This window comes from Mytilus edulis, chromosome 9 (genome assembly GCF_963676685.1).
Source record: "Mytilus edulis chromosome 9, xbMytEdul2.2, whole genome shotgun sequence".
Taxonomy (NCBI): domain Eukaryota; kingdom Metazoa; phylum Mollusca; class Bivalvia; order Mytilida; family Mytilidae; genus Mytilus; species Mytilus edulis.
In genome coordinates, this window is record NC_092352.1 from 36,726,794 (window position 1) to 36,744,816 (window position 18,023).

The 18,023-nt window shown below is 32.6% G+C and overlaps 1 protein-coding gene across 1 annotated transcript in view; it reads right to left on the minus strand.

Annotated features, from left to right (window-relative positions):
• LOC139489676 (3'-5' exoribonuclease HELZ2-like) overlaps nucleotides 1-7,336 on the minus strand; it is a 51,030-nt gene extending 43,694 nt beyond the window's left edge. The window contains exon 1 of the mRNA XM_071276333.1: nucleotides 7,214-7,336. The gene's annotated coding sequence lies outside the window, so the exon portion shown is untranslated. The remainder of the gene's footprint in view (nucleotides 1-7,213) is intronic.
• Nucleotides 7,337-18,023: the final 10,687 nt, after the last annotated feature.

The following is an 18,023-nucleotide window of genomic DNA, read 5'->3' on the forward strand; positions in this document are numbered from 1 at the left end:
GACTTTTCGAAATGCTTGCCAAAAAAAAAATAATCTTTTATAATGTAATAGATTTTATTCATTTCGGGTACTTCTAATATGAAAACCGACGATCTTTTGAATTATTGCCAGAGGTCATGCATGTAATAGTGTCACTGACATTCAGGTATTCTAGTGACTTCCTGCGGGCTAATAAACTGGTGACATTACGCAATTCAGGTACATGCATCGCTTCCCAGCTGTTTGACCCAGGTGTGCACAGGTAAAAGTGCCATCGAAAATGCTGTCAGGTGTATTATACATCCTGTTAACAATGTATGTCCCTAACCTGATTGAAATACACAAAGCCGTCCAAACATGAAATTAAGAGTTTAAAATTTATATCTACAGGCTGATTAATTTTGACTTCTGTTTCAAAATTCATGTGTAGAAGATTATCTAGTACTGTACCATGTAAAATTATTTTTTTTCTTCAAATTTCAATTTTACTTTTCGGGGGCGGATCCAGCCATATTAAAAAAGGGGGGTTCCAACTATATGTCCCACTTCAAATGCATTGATCGGCAAAAAAAACCGGGGGTTCCAACACCCGGAACCACTCCCCCTGGATCCGCCAATGCTTTTGTACACAATAGCTTACATAATGTTTTGTCAGCTTGTTTTATTTGCTTAGCAATTAATGTTTAATTTACGTTATGCGGTCTAGAGTTGTGATGAATAATTTAAGAAAGAAAAAAACATACTGCATCATTTTACAACATTGTTTGGAGTAAATCCTAGAGAATTTAACCGAGAGAATACGGATGACTATCTTTCATACTTTCTTGTCCTATTTCCGATATGAGCAGGCGCATTTATGAAATATTTTGCCTATTAGAAAATTTGCGTTTACTTGTATGTGAAGAGACAAGCATGCGCAATTATGACACGAAGATGATACTTAGTTCGTGGCATGTCTCTAGAATGTGTGGTAATCGTTTGTCTTCCTGTACATGTACATTCAATTATTTAAAGGAGTGTCATTTTTATCAATATAAGATTTTGAGAACACTAAAACACTCCAGCGAAATCGCTGGCATTTCAAGCTTTTAAGCTGTTGTAGGATGATTTATTGTAAAAGATTTTATGTCTGGAGAAAAGGTATCAAAAGCCCTCTACATTTTTGCCAAAGTCCGTTTTTTGTTTCCTTTTCTGTTAAATTCCATTATTTTCGAGTATCTGAGACTAGACCAAAATTACTCTTCCCCTTTGCTACAATGCATTTCTTGGTAAAAGTCAAATTAAATTTTAAAAAATGCACCGCTTCAAACATGAAATAAATGTAACTGCTTATAGACCATTATTATTCTCATAAAATATGCTTCTAGGACAATCCATCAGTGCTTTTTCTTTTGTAGTAGCATGATACATTTCCAATGTTCAGTTTCATGGTCTTGTTTGTAAAAAGGCAGAAGGTACCAAAACGGATAGTCATATTCAGTATTAAAAAAACACACTGACAACGTCATAGCAAAAAATAACCAATAAACGATCGAAAGACAAACAAAGAGATAAAAAACACATCATAGAAAACTGGTTTAGGTTGCACAACAAGAACCCCAACAACATCTCGGGAGGATCTCGGGTCAAATCATATCAACGCTCCGTGGTACTGTGGTAGACCAAACCTTCATGTTAATACAACATGCAATCTATAAAATTAGACCTCAAAGTGAAATAATTCATAAATAGGTTTATTAATACACAAATAATGAAATGAATCTGAAACATTCTGTGAAAAATTGTATTGGTAAACCGTTTAAATGATTTTAGAACTATTCAGTCTGAAGTGTCGCTTTCACATTCTTTGAAACATTCGTATACCCCATCCAACGATGGAAACTCTTAAAGTTTTCTAATTATGTTTACTACACAAGCCGGTAGGATTATTCTGTGTTTCTTGCCAAGTGGTTGACCTTTCCTGACCCAGCACACAAACTGACGATAAGCCATAAGCCTGCTTTGTCTGTTAATAAGTACGTCTGGAGCTTTCCCTCCCTTCCAGTAGGACAAAGTTGAAAATTTTCTGTCAACATTTTTGATATTTTCGTTCAAATAGCTGAAGAATTAGTACGTGGTGAGAATTAAATTCCTGAATATTTAAAAAAAAAAAAAGAAGATCGCTTTGAACGACCCACTTATATAACTGCAATTGGTAATTACTATCTATTTCAAAAATTCAAGGTCACCGATTCTTATTTAGAATTTTTAATTCATTTACTTGTGTTTATAAGGACATCATTATTCATAAATTTATTCAATTAAATTAATTGAGTATTTCTTTTTTTACAAAAAATATTCAGCGTCAATAATATATTTAATTAAACTGAGCTCATGGAAAATATTAAGATTCCCCCGTTTATCATTCATACGACATGTTGTTCACACCTAGAAAAGTGAACCGTGACGGCTTAAATTCACTGAGTAAAGATCAAAAGATACAAAATGCTAATCTTTTAATTAACTTGAATTTAACCACGCATTCAACAGGTAGTCACTATGTGTCAAAGTACAATACACATTGTATTTGCGGGGCCGTATTTAAACACTACAAATGTACTAGCAGCACATATTTTCTAGCCTGACGTAAAAGGTAAAAAGTACAAACATGCATTTTTAAAACACTACCAGTTATACGTGTTAGTTCAAAATATCCGTCGGAAAAAAAATCATAAAAAAATATTTTGTATGATTTACTTGTATCACTATAATCATTTCAGAAAATATTAAAATATAAATCGTACATTCTACTTTCAAGCTGAGCGCTGTTCCATCTTGATTATTAGTTGGTTAATAGCTACACCAAACGTCGTCTATGCGCTTTAAATAGCGTTATAAGGTGATTAACGATTAAGATTTAAAATGAGATTATTTCCACTCCCGGCATGCTTAAAGACTTAAACTACGTCACATAAGTCAGGAAGTTCAAAGAAATAAAATTATTAATTCTTAATTTTCTCCTTTATTGCTGTTCATATCCAGATAAAACTTGGTGAATATGTTTTTTATGGTATTATTGACATAATTAGCTGATAAGTAAAAATTCGCGAATTATCCCTTTAAGAAAGATCTTTAACTAAATAGATTGATAAGTAATAAACACCTTGTTAAACAAACACAATAAAATGTGTCACTGTGAAACATCTTTCTGATACAGTTCATTTAGAATTTAAAATCACTGCATACAATCATTTTGTCAAATTAGTATACACAAAATATTATAGAAATAAAAATTAATAGCTGTAAAAACAAACAGCAATTAATCAGATTAAAATGTCCAGGGGCAATGCCACTATTACAGATATTTTATCTAATTAGCAAAATATTACTAATACTTAGACATTATATACATTGTTTGTACTGAAAATTATTTTCAATATTGTGACGAGCACACTTTTTAATATTTTTAAAGTAAAATAAAAAAATATTTTAAATTCATTTGTAATTTCTTTATTCATATTATGTTTAATTCAAAAAATACCCCTTGATGTATTGGCAAGTTAATAGGAACAAATTCCCTCTCCTATCAATATAATGATATTCTAATCATAAAATTTCCATGTCCTGATCAAGTAATATCTTGCACAACATTAGCTCCTGCCGAAAGACTATTCACAATTGCTGTTTTCAGACTAGATATTCAGACTATTTGACAAAACATTAAAATAACTATATTAAATGTTTATCAAATGCAAGGCTTTAACTATGCTTACTTGAATATTTTACACATGCCATTATCTAAACATGTAAAATATTGTTAAAAAATATCATGATGAAATGTAATGTGTAATTTAATTAATTACTTTAGTAACAAATGAGTAAAGTAATTGTAATTTAATTAATTACATTTCAAAAACTGTGTAATGTGTAATTAGTGTAATTGACCATTTTTGCAATGTAATGTGTAATTTAATTAATTACATTCCAATGTAATTGACCCCAAGTCTGTGGCTTAGTCTTGTTATCATCATCACCCCTCAGCTCTCAAAAAGAAGCTAATCGCATTTAATATTATTAATACCGGAAATTTACTTTCGTTTCAGTCCATTGCAACTGTAATGATAAATCCCGAGCAATACGAAATGAATTATGACGACATGACAAACGCTAATTCGATAAAGACAGAGATGTTCGAAAAGTTTTCATCACCACGTGTACCTTTGGAGTAAAGGAAAATTTCAACAGGGAACCTTTCAATGCTCTATTTTAAGAACGAAAGGACATTTCCAATTTAAACTATTTACGCGACGACTATGTAATAAGGATAAACTATGCACACGATTTATCAGGATCTCTGATGTGATTAATGATAAAATATAATAAAATCAAAATGTATATGTATATGCAGTTTAATTATTGTTTATTTCAAAACGGGTAATCTTGAAACGTGGTGCATTCTTACTTTAAGGGCCGAGTAATCTTAGGCCGAGTTGACTATATATGGCGACTGGTTTACGGTAGAAATTTTACCCTCCAGTATCTGTATCTGTATGTAAATAAAGAGATCGTGGAACCAGTGTAGACAACATTCGACGAAGTTGTCAGATATGACCGGCGTTCGGACTGTACTTTGCCGAAAGTACAACAGATTGATGTTCAATGACAAATAAATTTACTAGCCCCTCGGACATTTACTAGCCCGACACAAAAGTTACTAGTCTCGGGCTAGCGGGCTAGCGTTAGTGTCGAACCCTGTTTACTTACTTTTCAATTGTTTGAAATAAATTGTTCAGATAAGTCAAAACATTTTATTTAATGTGAAATTATCACAATAATTATATTCAAAAAATGTTAAGACTTGAGAGTGTACTGTTCTGGCAATGGCCCTGCAAAACTGTTTTTTGTTCTCTTGTTATCATTTCTTATAAACTTGTGTGTTACATGTATAGGCATAGTCATCATAGTTAAGAAGGTAAGTCAAATATATAAATAAAGATGAAAACAATATATCTAGGTCTGTTAGATTTATATTTTTATGTGTTTGGTGATGTTAGGTGGTGTTTGTTGGTAAACCCCTACTGACATCAATCAAACTAGCACAAGAGGCATGCGGATTGGTGACCTATACTTTAAATTATGGCAGTGTCTGCGCGTACCCGCATGTGGGTACGAATAGTCAAATTGCCGGTCTTGGCTGCACGTACCCACATCCGGTTTTCTATTAAAATGCCATCGGATCGGGAATAAAAAGTGAAATATATACGGAAATTATCGATAATATGGGGATTTCGTGTAGAACGAGTGAAGAGGATGAAAAATAATATTTTCAAATTGTATTTATTAAATAATGATACATAATAAACATTGCAAAATTAAATGCACACTGATGGAAAATTAAACTGTACAGTCCCTGTAAAAGAAAAACATAATAGAAATTATTACTATTATAAAATTTAAATGAAAATTTAAAGAATAAAATTTTAATAATTTAAAAATATACCCATTTGATATTTTAAAATAATATTTCAGTAAAATATAAAACAGAAACTGAAATTTTAAAATATATAAAACAATGTAAAACTACTAAAATTAAAGCTTGAGTTTATAACAATTAAAGAAGCAAGTAATAATATCAATTTAAACCAATTATAAAAGATTCATGTAACTAATTAAGATTTGGAACAAATTTTACATATATCCAATATGATTGTTTTGGCACAAATTTCCACACTGCACATTTCAAATGTTGCCAGTCGAAACAGCAATCACGATTTTTTTTTATACAATTGTATGAAATTTAACGCCTGATAGTTCTGTACAAGTTTTTCAAAGTCTAATTCATGACTGAGACTGTTATAGTAGTCTCAGTTCATGATAAGTCTGAAATGTCTTCCCCACAGTTATAATATCACTCTCTTCCTTTTTAAGAATATTTACTATTCTGAGAAAAAACTGTTCACTTCTATAATACTAAAATTACGAGGTCCAATTTATCAGCCGTCATCACGTAAAAACGATGAATCAAAGAATTCAACTTTATATATATAACTAATATAGTACAATGGTGTTGATTAAAAATTACACCACTCTAGGCCCGTTTGTTTTCCACGTAATTAATATTGCCAATAATTAAGAAGTTCCGGATCGAGTCCGACACCGATACCAATAGTATATTCACCTGTTACCTATTACCTTATCTGTACGTTCCGCATCTGACAGGCGCACCACCAAACAGTGTATTTAGAATTTCGAATTTAGATTTTGAAAGCAGAGAAAACTGTGCACCTTATACATGTTATAATCGACATGACTTTATCAAATGACAATACCAATACTAAAATAAGGCATACGCATAGTTATATATCAGTCACGGACCCGCGATATCACGGGTGTGTTCTAGTACCTATATATATATGTGTATATTTATAAAAATTCTGAGTAGTTTTAATCAATTTATTCACTAATTGCAACAAATTCCGTATACATTTCACGTTTCATTCCCGATGCGACGGCATTTTAATAGAAAACCGGATGTGGGTACGTGCAGCCAAGACCGTCCATTTGACTATTCGTACCCACATGCGGGTGTATATGTGTATATTTATAAAAATTCTGAGTAGTTTTAATCAATTTATTCACTAATTGCAACAAATTCCGTATACATTTCACGTTTCATTCCCGATGCGACGGCATTTTAATAGAAAACCGGATGTGAGTACGTGCAGCCAAGACCGTCCATTTGACTATTCGTACCCACATGCGGGTACGCGCAGACACTGCCTTAAATTATCATGTTTATTAAAATGTTACATTTTGGCAATCATACAGACATGACAGATGTTCTCTTTTTACACAGGATATATATAATGAAATATATACAATATTTACTTTCCAAGGAGTTGTTTCCCTTTAAAAAAAATGACAACTTGTAATTAATAAAAATAATAATAAATTGGCACAAGCTCAGACAGGAAGTAAATAAATGTATGAATGAACCAAATTCTTTCCTTTGCAATCTGATAAAACATAATTAAAATGAACGAAAAGCCGCAGAATTTTAAATTATAACATAATACAAATAATGTGTGTTTTGGAATTATTATTCCGAATTTGTAAGGGAAGAAATGTTTGTTTTTATTTTGAAACCGAAAATAACGCGCCAGAAGAGTAAATTTATATAGGTTGTCAGCAACCTTAGGGTTGCAATATACTTGAAATGGTGTTCAAATGAACCATATCTAGCAAATAAATGAACCTTTCTTTATCTCCGAATGTTCTTCATTTTACAAAACTGATACGGTTGTCAGTTCTGTCAAAATTTTCCAACTTCGAAATAGTGAAATTCCTCGTGTTTTTGGAATGTAATGTTTTACAAAACGAATTTCAAACTTTATTGTCAAATATTGACTCAATCTTTCAAAACCAAAAAAATAAAGTAATTGAAAATCAAATCAAAAGGCATAATACATTGAGATTAATTAAGGTTTTATCCTGCAATATTTAAAGTAGTATGAAATTCGCTTTTTATGTTTTCATGATCCGAACCATGATCCGTGTTACCGATTTGCTATATATCATATCTAAATCCCACACAGATATCGAAAAGATAACGAAACAATACGTTCCTTTGAACGATATATAGAATTTAATCAGTTCCACCTATAGTATATTATGTCCCAGGTTCTCCAAACAATAATCGTACAGGTGTACAACATGGCTTTATACTAGGCCAGGTTTATTCAATACTTTTATAAACGACATTTTTCTCTTTGTAAACAACTGTGAAAAGTAAAATCACAAAAATACTTAACTCCAAGGAAAATTCAAAAAGGAAAGTCCCCAATCAAATGACAAAATCAAAAGTTAATGTGATCTATATAATTATGCAGACGACAATACCCTTTCAAAATCTGGATCATCTTTGGCATCAGTTATTAAATCTTTGGAGGAAGACAGTGGTTTACTAATGTTATGGTTCTCCGACAAAATAAAATGCAGCTAATCCAGAGAAATTTCAATCCATAGCGATTGGTAGTAAACACATAAAACAACATATAGTCTGAATTTAGCTTAAATGAAAACAACATCAAATGCGATGATAAAGTAAAACTACTTGGAGTAAACATTGATTTTAAGTTTGACTTTAACCAACACATATCTAACATCTGCAAAAAAGCAGCCATACAGTCGAAAACGTTCTGAAAAGAATTGGATCACACTTGAACAAACTGACAAAAATGACAATTTACTATTCTTTCATCATGTCAAACTTAAGTTACTGTCCACGCACATGGCATTTTTTTGTAACGAGCGCAAAAACACAAAAAAAAATGAAAAATGAAAAACTGCAAGAACTGCAAGAACGAGCGCTCATATCCATCTACAATGACTACAATAACTCATATGAACAACTTCTTGAACAATCTAAGTTACAAAAACTTTAAATTAGACGCATGAGACCATGGCATTAGAAACTTACAAAATTTTGACAAAATCCAGTCCAGAATTCTTACACAATATATTAAATTTTAAAGATAACTCATATAATTTTAAATATAAACTCACAGTTGATTTACCACAACCAAGAACTACAAGGTATGACAAAAGGAGTTTTAGCTTTGAGGCAGCAAAATTGTGGAACTCCCTGCTTAACCATGCACGGAGCCTATCAACTTTGGAACAGTCCAAACATTTTATTTCTACATGGTGTTCTTCAGAAAACTGCTTCTGTAGCTCATGAAGACAATAACTTTGCTGTTTCAGAGCTGGAATCTTTTGGCCATGTGTTCTGTGTATTGTTTGCTTTTATTTTATTTTATTTGCTTAGCTTTTGTCTTTGTGCCTGTTAAGGCAAAAATATGCTTTTCCTTTCTTTTTAGCTTGCTTGCTTTGATTTATGCATGTTTGCTTAGCTATTATATTATGCATGCGTTTTATTTGTATGTTTAGTTTGTGAAATGTGCTTATAATTTGTTATTTGTTTTAAATATCAAGTTACTAATTAGAGCTCTCCAGAGCTTATGTTTTACCTTGTTGAATTGTACATATTATGCACGACTCTTAATAAAGTTTACTCACTTACATACTTACTTAACTACTTATTGTTTTACATTTAATTTCGAAGTCTTTTATAGCTGACTATGCGGTATACGCTTTGTTGAATGTTGAAGACCGTACGGTGAACTATAGTTGTTAATTTCTGTGTCCTTTTGGTCTTTTGTCGAGAGTTGTCTCATTGGCAATCATACCACATCTTCTTTTTTTTTTATATAGTTGTTAATTTCTGTGCCATTTAACTGGTTTCTTGCGAAGGGTTGTCTCATTGGCAATCATACCACATCGTCTTTTTATTATTATAGATATCACCTGCATAAATAACCGGAAATTATGCACAGGCACTTGTCTCAGAAAAAAGATCCTATACATATTAAGGTATATTTAGGGGGATTCAGAGATAAGTGCCAGTGAAATTAATCATGGCCTTTGAGATCCCATTTGAGCTTTATATTTGCTAGACAAGAAGAGCCCGATGTTCAATGTAGATAAAAATCCATATTTCATATCATGATAAAAAGACTTTTGATAACATTCATAACTATATCGTTCCTTGATATCCAGTGAAAAAAGTATGATGCTATCAAATATTTAAGAAGGGACTCTATAAGAGTTTTGTAACTACTACATAAGAATAGTCTCTTGGAATATAAATGATCGGACACTATTTTTAAATTGTCCAGCAATATGCACATTTGGTGATATCTTGATGAACTAATTGTTGTAAAATTGTCATACACGGATGACTCACTCTCACTATTATTTGTTATGTTCAGTTGACCCTGAAATTGGGGTTTAAGCTATAAGTTCATGAAGTTGGGAATAAAACTTAAACCTGAAGCGGGACAGACGGATGCACAAACCGAAAAACATAATGGCCCTAAGTGGGACATACAATATCTTAAAACTTATATATATCTTTAAAAAAATCTTATTTCGGAACATGTTTGAATTTGATTGTATTTTGAAACAGAAATAAAAAGTTTTCGGACACTATTTTAAACATTTTTGAAATGACCATGTGTAAAATGTATTTGTGTTATAAGTGAAAGAACAGATGCATGTGTTTGATCAAAGATGGGTGATAAATGGTGTTATGAATGTGTACATGCACATGCCTTTGGCCCAATCTAGTATTAGCGAATGATAGAGTTGTTACATACAGAAGAGAAAAAAGTATTTATTATTTATGAAGCATCTTTCTGTTTGATTTTTTTTTTACCAAAATCTCTTTTATTTACATATAGAGATTATAAAGGGTGCCAGACATCTTGGCTTGTCTACATATTCATGAAGGTCTAGATGCCACGTGGGGATCCTTCAATTCTGTATTCTGTATTTTGTATGCTATTTTTTCTCTATTCTTTTTTTTAAATCCCATATTATTCTCTTTTTTTAATTATTTGGCCTATTCAGATTTTTCTATTTTTGTCTTTTATTCTGCAAGTTTTGAAACTTATTAAACAGTAAAATAACAAAAATACCGAACACCTAGGAAAATTCAAAACAATAAGTTTATATTCAAATGACAAAATAAAAAAAAGCTGAAACACTTAAAAATAAACGAATGGATATCAACTGCTATATTCTTGACTTGGTACAGGTGTTATGTTTATCTTTTTAATACTGGTTAATGAAATCATTACAGTGTGTACTGGCTGGTCATTATCGCGTATGCTACGATTTTGACACGCCTACATAGATAATACATATTCATGACTTTATAGATAAGATCAGCACGTGTAGCCATAAACTGAGAGTTGTAGATTTGTAGCATAACTGTACATATGTAGTTTTGAAAATAGAAAATAGTTACAAAAATATAGTTATTATTTATTAGTATCCGAGCAAGTAAAACACGGATCTATCATGGTGGAGGACTCAAATTATATTTATTAATATTGTGACTTTAATTTTAAATGTTTACATGAATAACTTACGCAAACAATTGTCGAAAATTGACGAAATTCCGTATTTAAACAATAATTTAACAAGTGTTCCGGTTATTTTATCTGACAGCAAAGATCGATGTTTACAAAATCAACTTAATTTCCGAAATTCAATTAAATGGTGTTATAAATCAGGAGCTACTACAAAGGAACAATTTAATTTTTTGAAGCAAAATTTAGCAGAACTTATAAATCAACATACTAACATTACATTATTTGTGTGGTTAGGGACGAACGATTTAACTAAGAGAGATCGGGATGGCAGTATTTCTTTGAAAAGTAGTGGGAATGACAGTGTAAATCATATTTATTCGATCTACAAAGAAATTTACTTTTTCGTTCGTAATTTCGAAAAGGTCAAACTTATTTATATAGAAGTTCCGGTATATTCTATTTATTGGTGGAACGTTTTCCATAATCATTCAAATCCAGAACAATTTCGTGAAGATGATCTGTGTCTACATGCTCAAATAGAGCAGTTAAATATTTATATTCGTGATATCAACCGTATTTTACATGTACATTCCCCAAGTTTGTCGAATGATTTAGTGCAAACACGGAAACAAGGAAAACGAAAACATACGTTTTCTAGTTACACTTTTACTGGATATTATGATGGTATTCATCCGCGTCCAGAGCTATCAAGATTGTGGTTATTAAAACTTTGTCGTGTATTTAATATGTACTGTGTTTAGCTAAAATACCCGAGAATTCTGTCTTGAAAGGGATTTATTTGAAAGATTCAACTCAAGTTATCTGTAAGTACGTTTCTCTTTATACTATATAATTGTATGTGCTAATTGTCGCGCTACAATATTCCAGTTCCGAATTAGGTATATATTTGGGAATCTGCGTTACAAAATGCAAGAGATGAATAATTGTTTTCTGTATGTGTACATTGGTACGCTACAAATTGATCTGTAATTGACATGAGTAGTCCAGATTGACTTTTCTTCCGCTGAAAATAATAACACCGCTGAATCTACGTTTTTGTATCAAAAGGAAGATGATTTTTATGGTACTATTTTAACTCCAGATTTTCTTGAATTTAACGAATTTAAAGAACATGACATTTTTCTCTCCCTACCAACACCAAAGAAAAGTTCCACGCTAAAATTGCATTCTACACATTTAGATTCATCACCTCCAAAAAGCGAAAACTCAATTGTCAAAATGGAAAAACTTGCCAACTGTTCAACATTTTCGGGTTATTCCCAGGACAACGCACAGAAATTTTTATCGGAATTTAAATCATATGCTCTTTTGCACGAACTTCGTGATTTTGACGGGAAAAAAGTAGCCGCGTTTCATCTTCATTTAAAAGGTCCAGCATTAACCTGGTTTAATACTCTTAGTGAAAGATCAAAAGAATCATGGACCGCCATCGAAGTTTTATTTGAGGAAAAGTTCACGAATTTTAAAAATCACAGCGCTATGGCTATGATGGAGGGTCAAATTTTTAATACCCTTAAATTAGGAAAAGCTCAACAGCTTGAAGATTTCCATAGTCAAATTCTTGAAAAAGGAAACCTCTTACACAAACCTGATCATGAGGTTTTAGCTCGATTCATCGAGGGCCTACCAGAGAAAATGGCATTTTTCGTACGAGCTGGCCAACCAGCAGATTTGTCCGCTGCTTTAACGTCTGCTAAAATGACCGAAACATGTGGATACCGTGAGAAAATATTTGAAAATGCAGTTTCCACCTCTATCCCTGACCAACAAAGCGATATTTCTAATTTCTCAAGCCTCACCTCTGAATTAAACAAATCCTCTGAATTTGCTAGTCTAACGAATGAAGTTGCTAAACTCAGTAAAACTGTGTCAGAGCTTTTAATTTCGAAAGTCCCACAAGCATCAGGAAATAGCCAATACGAATCACCACAAAATAATTTTCAAAGGAGTCAGCAGTATCAATACCCAAACACAAACACCAATTCAAATTGTTTCAACTGTAATTTTCCAGGACATAGGAAACGAGAATGCAATTGGAATGGATTTGGACAAACAACAAGTAGTAAATGCCAAATTTGTCACCAAACGGGTCACACTGCTTATCGATGTAAAACCATTAAACCAAATCAGGAAAACTACCAATACCCGGTCGATACAAGGCCAAATCGTTCGGGTCCATAAATTCGAGGTCTAAACAAGTCAACTATACCGATTCCAAACCAGATAACCTATCTACTTTTGATAATTTTATATATATGAATGTTTGTTGTGGTAATGTTGATATTGCAGCTTTGATTGACACTGGAAGTTCAATTAACATTATGTCCGCTCCACTATATAAATCTTTACCAAGGCATGTTAAATCCGATATCAGTAGGTTCACTAAACCCATTAAATTAGCAAATGGACAATTAATATTTGTAGAAGGAACTTCTTCCGTAACAATACAAACAAATCAAGGTTTGCATGAGGTCAAAGTGTATATTCTTAGCACAACATCACATCCGTTAATTCTAGGTATGGAATATTTGAAATCTAGTAATATTACATTGAAGTTTAGTGAATTTAACACAAATAGTAAATATCATCATGTGAAATGTAATAAAAGGCTATGTATTCAGCCAAATTCTGAAATTTTTGTTCGGGCAAATGTGCCGAAACATTTATCTGTTGGTCTTCAAGGTATATGTACAAACAATGTGTTTTCGTTAGGAAAAGGACTGCTTCTTGCAAAAGCGTTAGTCACGGTGTCAATTGATAAAACTATTCCTTTGAAGATAATGAACCCTACAAATACAACAATTTCAGTCTCTAAAGGTTCAATCTTAGCGAACTTTCAGATATTGAATGCTGACTTTAGTGTTATAACTGAAGACATTAAATGTCCCCCTGTAGTTCAAAATGTACAGATTGGATCCACTCATCCGATTATTTCAACGAGTAAAAACAATGAATTTAGGGATGAAACTAAGACAGTGTTTTTGTCGAATTTTAGTATTCCTGAACCATTAAATCCGGAACAAACAACGCAATTAACTGACTGTTTATATGAAAACAAAGACATTTTCGTCACAAAAGAAAATCCTGATCTAGGGTTCTCAACTTATGTACAACATAAAATAAATCTTAAACCTGATGTTAAACCAAAACACCAACAACCGTATCGACTCCCGCCACATAAAAGAGAAGTATTGCGGCACCATTTAGACGAACTCCTTAAACAAGGAATCATAGCACCGATTAGCGAGGAAGAAAATGTGCCAATCACAAGTCCAATAGTATTGGTGACTAAACGAAAAAGACAAAATGATGCTTTTCAAAGTGAAAAGGATGCAGCCCTATCACAATATAGATTTTGTTGCGATTTTAGATATTTAAATTCATGTACAGAACAGTTTAAATATTTTATTCCTAATCTACAAGAACTTACAGAGTCATTTTCACAATTTGTTCCAAACTATATATCGTCAATTGATTTGTCCTCAGGATTTTTTCAGTTAGGCATTGACCCTGAGTCTTCACGCTACACCGCATTTAATACATGTTTTGGTACATATAAATTTTTGCGTTTACCGATGGGACTTTCGTCATCACCAACATCTTTCCAATTACTCATGGACAAAGTGTTGCATGGGCTAAAATTTAAGTCATGTCTTTGTTACCTTGACGATGTTTTGATATGCTCGGAGACATTTGAGCAACATATTACTGACTTACAAGAAGTTTTTCATAGATTTCGTTCTGCAGGTCTTAAGTTAGGACCAAAGAAGTGTTCGTTTGCTCAGTCGTCATGTATCTTTTTAGGCCATTCTATTTCAAAGGAAGGAGTAAGTCCGCCACCTGATCGAGTACAGGCAATTCAGGAATACCCACCACCTAAAAATATAAAAGAGCTACGGCGTCTTATAGGAATGCTTAACTGGTTCCGAAAATTTATTCCGAATTTCAGTGCAAAAATATCACCATTAACTAGATTACTGAAAAAGGGTCAGTTTTTCGTTTGGAATGTTGAACAACAATCGTCATTTAATGATTTGAAATATGCGTTACTGAACTCAAAAATATTAGCATTTCCCAATTATGATTTGACATTTAGACTTGCTGTAGACACATCTTCGCGTGGGATTGGTTACATGTTATATCAAATGCATCCTAATGTAAACGGTGAAGAACAACCAAGAGTTATACGATTTGGTTCAAAATCGTTAAGTAGATGGCAACAGTCCTATGGACCGACAAAACTCGAACTTTTGGGCATGGTAGTTAGTATACTAGACTGTGCTGATTATTTACGTGGAAATAAATTTGTTGTTGAATGCGACCATCAAGCTCTGAGACCTATTTTTCAAAAACAATTCAAGGGTGCAATTTATGAACGATGGATGGCTATTTTACAACAATTCAATTTTGACCTGCAATATAAACCGGCAGAACAAATGCAAGTAGCAGATGCATTGTCCCGATGTACGAGAAAAAATGATGAACCCGTCATCAGTCCAGATGAAGATGATCCATTCTTTCCTTATGTCACAGAACGAACTGGCCAAATCAAATTGCCGTCCGGTAGAAATTTAGCTGACTTTCTTCATAATTCTGAAACCGAATCCGCAACGGTCATAAATGTAAATAATGTAAATAATATAGATATTTTCTCTGAATGTGTTTATGATGCTGATACAGATGATGTTCTTGAGACACCAAACAAAAAGAAGAAAACTAAACTTAACAAAAAGTGTGAAACTGTAAATGTTACCCAAGTTCATAACAATGACTCTTTATATGATAAATCAACTGACCAGTGTAGTGACAAAATAGACATTTTTGATATTTCCACGGTGTATGATACGCCAAGTGACAATAATTTCGATAAACCTACGCAAAATCATGACAATACTTTATCGGAACTTGAAATTTTTAAAAGCAGTGATTTAACACCCCAAAATATTAAAGATTTGCAAAGGAAAGATCCTGATTTATTACCTATGATTATTTACTTGGAAGAAAATAAACTTCCTAATTTACAGAAAGAAGCTAGGAAATTATTATTACAAGCGGCTGATTATCTTTTGATTAATGGCGTATTATTTCATAGCTCGGTAAAGAAGAAATCCCGTAGAGCAAGTAATTTAGACAATTTTCAACTTGTGGTTCCGAGATTAATGAGAAATTTAGTGTTACACATGTGTCATGATTCACCTCTAGGAGGTCATTCTGGAATTAAAAATACAATCGATAGAGTACGTGAACATTATTATTTTTCGAGGTTATCTACCATAGTATCAGAATATGTCAGGACATGTCACGAATGCCAAATACGTAAAACCTCAAGTGTACACACTAAAGCAGGTATAATTTCTTTTCCAACACCATCAGCACCGTTTCAGGTATGGGAAGTAGACTTATGTGGGCCTTTCCCACTTTCATCGGCAGGACATTCACATATATTCACTGCTGTTGACATGTTTAGTAAACTTGTATTTGCTGTACCTTTGCATAATTGTGACGCGCTGTCTGTATGTCATGCACTTTTTCAATTATTTTCGTCTTATGGTGTTTGCCATACTTTATTGAGTGACCAAGGGTCCGAATTTATTTCAAAAGGTACAAAAGAACTATGTAAAATGTTGGAAGTTTCCCAAGAGTTTACACCAAGTTTTGCGCATCATTGTTTAGGTACATGTGAACGTTCACATCGAACATTGGAAGAACGAATGACTCCATATATAAGGAAAGGTCGACCTTGGAATGATATTTTACCAGCTGTACATAATATTTTCAATGAACTCCTCCACAAATGCAGCTTCACAATACTCGCCGTTTGAAGTGGTATATGGTAATAGACCCCAATTTCCGCTTTCAACTCCTCATGATTTAGATTTAAGAGATATTCCAAAAGATATACACGTTTACCTTAAACAAATGCAACAAAAATTGAGCACAATAAGAAAAGAAGTCCAAATAAACGTTGAAAAGGCAAATGCTAAAATGGTTGAAAGAGTTAATAAAACAACATCACCTCTAAAATTATCAGTTGGAGACTATGTGTACTTGCACGACGAGCCTATTGGTCAGGGACGAAAATTACAAGCTAAATTTACGGGACCTTTTATTGTTGATAATATACCAAGTTCTCATTTAATTAAAATTAGAGATCCGGAAAATAAGCGAAGACTTCGAATGCCTGTACATATAAATAGATTAAAAATGGCATATATTCGTGCCCCACAACCACAGCCGTATTTGCAACACGTAAGTGAAAGCCAAAGTTCAAATACTACTGTCGATTCTTCTACTTCGTCATATTCTGAAAAAGTCCCCGTACGTCAGTCAACTAGACATAAAAAGCCACCCGCAAAATTTAACGACTTTGTTAATTTAGATTCCGAATTAGGAACAGAATCAATATCATCAGACGACAATCGATATCATAAAATCAAACGTGTTTTAGCCAGGAAAATCGATAATAATCAACTAAAATATCTTGTACAAATTGTCGGCGAGCCAGCACAAAATTCTATATGGGTAGAGGAGTCATGCAAGTTTATCACCTAAAGCAAAGAAGATGGTTCAAAATAGACCACCTCCAATGATACTGTGAGTCTATTTTTGTGTGTGAAAATTGTTTCGCCACAACCAATCGTCGTTTTATACAGATCTGTGTGTGAGAATTGCCTCGCCACAGATAGTCAACTTGTGTGTGAGAATTGCCTCGCCACAAGATTCTGGAATTGAGTGTGTGAATATTGATTCGCCACCTGTAATGTGATTGTCTCGCCACTATCGATATATCTAAATACCAAACCAGAGATGAAAGAACATTTTATATATAGTGACAATGTTGAAATTTGACATTTTGTTAATATGCTTTACATTGAATTGTTTGTGACATGTTATTAATTTGTTTGTTTTATTTGAATTGGTTCTTGTGCATGCTTATATATATAGGGCTACACGTGACTGCATTTAGTAGTAGTATATTTGTTGTTGTTGATACTTAAATCATGCTGATAAGGTTTTGTAAAAGTTACTTTTGCTATGCGAATTGTATTTGGAATTATTAGGTTGAATCAAATGATTCGTGAGATATTTTATATAATTGTTATAGTG